We start from the raw sequence: 6,060 nt of genomic DNA on the forward strand, positions 1-6,060 counted from the left end.
TTAACGAGAAGTACCCAAAACTTGGTCTATTTCAAAATGGCTCTGAGCACTATGGGACTTAACTTCTGAGGTCATCAGTCCCCTAGAACTACGAACTACGTAAACCTAACTAACCTAAGGACGTGAAACATATCCATGCCCGAGGCAGGATTCGAACCTGCGACCGTAGCAGTCGCGCGGTTCCTGACTGTAGTGCCTAGAACCGCTCGTCCACCACGGCCGGCCTATCTCAAAAGATTGATATCTATATACTTAATACTTTTTTATTTCTAATATTTTTAATAAATGTCATGTCTAGTCCGAAAAAACAGACACCAAGTATATAATTAAGGTGAGGACAGCCAATGGTCACTTCAGTGTGGATCCACATCACGCTCGAACTCTTATGGGAATCGGCAAAATGCCACAAGTAATGAGGATAATGGGGCACTACGTCAGTAATGTCTGGATGAGCTGAGAATTTCCGTGTAACGGGAGGCGTACTAGAGTACTTCCTGCAGGTATGATGATAATTGTGTCTGGATGGCCCAGGGGTTTGCCGGCACGGTAGCTCAGCGTGTTCGGTCAGAGAGCTAATTGCCTTCTGTAATGAAAAAACTGAGTAACTGGATCAATGGTGAACTTGAATGGGTGTCATGCGACGTTCACCTTGAACAAATGCAACGACGAATAACGAACAAAATGAGATTTCTTTTTTTTTTTTTTAAAAAAAGGTATTCAGCATATCTGCCTACTAAGCAAGAGACTGAAGTTCAAATCTCATTGGGTACAAATTTTCAATTTTCCCCATTCATTTAAATCAATACTCACTGGCAGTTAATGTCATTAATTCCTCTGTCTTAACATTTTAAGGTAGATTACTTTGGAACATACACAGAAAGCATATTTAAATTGGCTTTTGACTGTTCATACTGACATTTCCACTTGCATGACAACTGGTTACATCAGCGACATTACTATCTCCTCCCTTTCCACCTTTCCTCTGCTTTCTTCGTATCTTTACCTTCGTCATCTGATGTTGTGACGTAAGTTTCAGAATCTTTATCATCAGACTCTAAAGCTGTGGATCCAGAGAAATCCTTGATAGTCAAGATAGGAATTTAGTTTATTTGATAACTAGTTTCGGCTTATACACAAGCCATCTTAAGACCAGAACTGTAAAACTGATTAGTGCAAAATTGCCAAACGGCGGGATACAGTGTCATCATTTGTATGAGCTGGATTGTTTGCCGTACACTAATAAACATATATTGTTTTGATCTGATGAAGGCTTGTGCGTAAGACGAAACTAGTTATCAAATAAAATAAATTGCGATCTTGACTATCAACGATTTCACTGAATTCACAGCTTCAGTACAACAGGACGCGTATCTCCATTTTGACCACGTCAAACAATAGGACTCAGCCTGTGAATTCATGTCGTCATCTCTAGTAAGCTGCATTTAGAATATTCTAGCTCTTATTTCATCCCAAGAATCCAAAATTGGATCGCCATTGTGGTCGAGCTTAACAACTCGCCTCTGGCTTGTTGTTTTTGTTGTGACTGAGTGAGTGACGTGTAACGTTCTTTCGTTTCCGGCAGAGACAAGTGAGAGAAACATTCAAATTTTGTTAAAAATATGCAGTGCATGAATAAAGGTTTGTCTTGGGAAAGACTCCCCACAAAAATGATGTGCTCAAAGCGCTTGGTAACTTTAGACACATTGAGATACAATTAATTTTCTACCGTACTGAATTACCATCGTCTAAATACATATGCCATCGTGCATCATGATCTTTTGATGTATAAGGCACTGGTGGTTATTGAAAATCATCATTGTTTAAATGCTAGTTGACCGTAAAAATACCATAGTGACATCAACGTGAAAAAGTGATAATAAATATTAATTCGGTCTCCGTAAAAGTAGGCCTGCAAGTTCGATTTGTGGAGAATACAATGCTAAAATTACGCCATACGAAACTGAATCGCCCGTTCTGCCTTCAAACAATGTCTGCACAGTTTCCTTATACATCTAGCCGAAACATTTGAGATCATTCAACAAAATTAATATGATGATGACAAAGGTTTGTACAACAACTGCAGCCGCTAGTAATAATGGATGAAATGATTATTATTCGATAAATCAGAGCTAATATATCGAGTAGCTTTGGAACATACGTGAGAAGCCACAAGAGGAAGTGTCAACTTCCTAATGCTTGTACATCGCTTGCCTCTAAAAAAATACAGGGGATGCTTATTACGCTTCAGCATATTGTCAGTGAATCCAGTCTTTGATATTACAAATACATTTTGAAAGACGAGAGTTTCTTACATTCGTAAAAATAATAACTAATAAATCATATTTTTATATGACACGCTTCAATCGTCACGTCGATTGGCGCCATCACTGCATTACATATAGCTCGCTTCACTTGTCTCTTAATCATCATTGCCCCTACTCGACATTCAGTACAACATAACTACACCGCCGGCCGCGGTGGTCTCGCGGTTCTAGGCGCGCAGTCCGGAACCGTGCGACTGCTACGGTCGCAGGTTCGAATCCTGCCTCGGGCATGGATGTGTGTGATGTCCTTAGGTTAGTTACGTTTAAGTAGTTCTAAGTTCTAGGGGACTTATGACCACAGCAGTTGAGTCCCATAGTGCTCAGAGCCATTGCCATAACTACACCATAGTAACCTCACTCTTACATTCCTCACTACTGCCTTCCTCGCTGTCTGCTGTTCTGTGTACCATCTCGATGTGTGTGGCATCACTAGCTCTCGTGTAAACATTACTTTCTTTGCTGTCGAGTTTTAGTGCCCCTTCCTTGCGTGTGACGTCACTCGTGTTGGTGTGTTCACTACTCATTCCGACTTCTTGTAGCTGATTTATTAAAATTGGCCAAACAATATCTCAGTAATACCTATAGTTTTCATTCTGATCGTGTCATCTAACTGGCTCGTAGTGACTATCTTCTTTCTGGTGTACTTAGTGTTCGTGGTCCTGACTGTTGTCTCGCATATGCGTAGGCCTCCACATATGCTCGCCTCTACTATCCTCCTGGTTTGTTTAGATGACATTGAATCTAATAATGTAATATATATACTATGCCTGTCTGAGCATCACACTGTGTCTGATATGGAAAAGGTAAATATCAGTGGTTATAAACTAGCTGCACATATGAGTAGAGAGAATAAGGTGGGAGGAGGAGTTGCCACATATGTCAAAAGTTATCACTGTGTAGAAAGCTTAGATACAATAAAGTTTTGTCTAGAGCAACATAAAGAAGCATGTGCCTGTCAACTTAAACTGAAGGAGGACTCTTTTATAATTGTAACAGTGTATAGGTCCCCTTCAGGAAAGTTTCATTTATTCCTGGAAAACTTGGATGCCTTGTTGTGCTATCTGTCAGATAGGGGAAAGCAAATTATTATTTGTGGGGACTTCAATGTTGATTAATTGAAAGAGTGTAATAGGAAGAATGACCTGGAAGTCTTGCTCGGTTCTTTCAATTTGACATCTGTCATTAATTTTCCTACTCGGGTAGTAAAGGACAACAGCACATTGATAGATAACACTTTTATAGACCAAGACAGGTTTAAAAACATAAATTCTTATCCTGTTGAGAATGGGCTTTCTGATCACGATGCTCAGCTAGTTACAGTATATGACATAACTCCATTCAGTAATTCAAAACTACCCTCCAAAGTTGTGCGTTCAATTAATGACTCAACAATTAGAAACTTCAGAGAAAATCTTCAGCAGTTAGACTGGGATGAGGTTTATAAGGAACCTGATGCTAATTTAAAATGTAACTCATTTCATGATACACTTGTAAGAGAATTTGAAAACTGTTTCCCCAAGAAAGTAGTTAAATCTAATTATAAGAAACTATGCAAGAAACCTTGGCTTACTAAAGGAATAAAAATATCTTGTAACCACAAAAGGGAACTGTATCTAACAACAAGAAAGAATAATGACCCAGAAAGAGTCAAATATTATAAAAACTACTGTACTACATTAAGAAAGGTTATTAAAAAGTCCAGACGCACGTGCATCATGTCTGAGATTAATACCTCTGATAACAAAATCAAAACAATTTGGAATATTATTACAAGGGAGACAGGACAACCAAGAGTACAGGATGACAGCATCACCACCAAAGCGAATGCAAACTTGATAAACAACAAGCCGTAAGTCGAAAACATTTTGAATAATCATTTTTTAAATGTTGTAGAGAAAATAGGATCTAAATGTTCATTAGAAGAAGCAAGGCAATTATTGGAAGAGGCCTTACCCACACCATTTGATACAATTGAAATTCCACCCACCTCTCCATCTGAAATTAGGAAGATAATAAACTCTCTCAAGAATAAAAGCTCACATGGGATTGATGGCATTTCCAGCAGGATAATAAAAGCTTGTTCCCAAGAAATGAGTGGGATTCTTAGCCACATATGTAATAACTCTCTGAAGCAGGGTATTTTTCAAGATAGACTGAAGTATGCCATTGTTATACCACTGCATAAAAAAGGGGTTACGTCTGATGTCAACAACTACTGCCCAATCTCTCTTCTGACTGCATTATCCAAAATTCTTGAAAAAGTAATGTATTGTAGAGTAGCTTTATACCTTTGTAAAAATAAAGTGTTAACAAAATGTCAGTTTCGTTTCCAGATGGGTTTTTCAACGGAAAATGCTATATATACTTTCACTAATGAAATATTAAATGCTCTGAGTAACCGGAAGTCACCCGTTGGGATTTTTTGTGATCTATCAAAGGCTTTTGATTGTGTAAATCATGGAATACTTCTAGATAAGCTCAAGTATTGTGGTATGAATGGGATAGTGCTCAAATGGTTTAAATCATACCTAACTGGAAGAGTGCAGAAAGTTGAAATAAACAGTTCACATAATATGCAAAAAACTGGTGATTTCTCAAACTGGGGAACAATCAAGAATGGGGTGCCACAAGGTTCGGTCTTGGGTCCTCTGCTGTTCTTAATATATATTAATGACTTGCCATTCTATATTCACGAAGATACAAAGCAGGTACTTTTTGCCGATGATACAAGTATAGCTATCACACCTGACAGACAAGAATTAACTGGTGAAATTGTAAACGATGTTTTTCAGAAAATCATTAAGTGGTTCTCTGCAAATGGGCTCTCATTAAACTTTGACAAAACACAGTATATACAGTTCCACACAGTAAATGCAATGACGGTATTAATAAATATAGATTTCGATCAGAAATCGGTAGCTAAGGTAGAATATTCAAAATTTCTATGTGTATGCATTGATGAGGGGTTGAACTGGAAAAAAACATACTGAGGATCTGCTGAAACGTTTGAGTCCAGCTACTTATGCTATTAGGGTCATTGCAAATTTTGGCGGTATACATCTGAGTAAATTAGCTTACCATGCCTATTTTCATTCTCTGCTTTCGTATGGCATAATATTCTGGGGTAACTCATCATTGAGTAAAAGAGTGTTCATTGCACAAAAGCGTGTAATCAGAATAATTGGTGGAGCTCATCTAAGATCATCCTGCAGACACTTATTTAAAGAGCTAGAAATCTTCACTGTAGCCTCACAATATACATATTCTCTTATGAAATTTGTTATTAACAATCCGAACGAATTCAAAAGTAATAGCAGTGTACATGGCTACAACACTAGGAGGAAGGATGATTTTCACTATTCAAGGTTAAATCTAACTTTGGCTCAGAAGGGGGTAAATTATGCTGCCACGAAAGTCTTTGGTCACTTACCTAATAGCATCAAAAGTCTGACAGACAGCCATATAGCATTTAAAAGGAAATTAAAAGAATTTCTTAATGGCAACTCCTTCTACTCATTAGATGAATTTTTGGATATAGTAAGTGGGTAATATCCCAACCTCCAAAAAAAAATATAAAAGAATAAAAATAAAAAAAAATATTGAGTGTCATGTAGTATTTTGTCTAATGTAATATCTTGTATAGACACCTTTTATTAACCTGACACGGTACACATCATTACGAAGTGCCGTATTCATGGTCTATGGAACAAGTACTAATCTAATCTAATCTAATCTT

The sequence above is a fragment of the Schistocerca nitens genome, chromosome 6 (assembly GCF_023898315.1).
Source record: "Schistocerca nitens isolate TAMUIC-IGC-003100 chromosome 6, iqSchNite1.1, whole genome shotgun sequence".
Taxonomy (NCBI): domain Eukaryota; kingdom Metazoa; phylum Arthropoda; class Insecta; order Orthoptera; family Acrididae; genus Schistocerca; species Schistocerca nitens.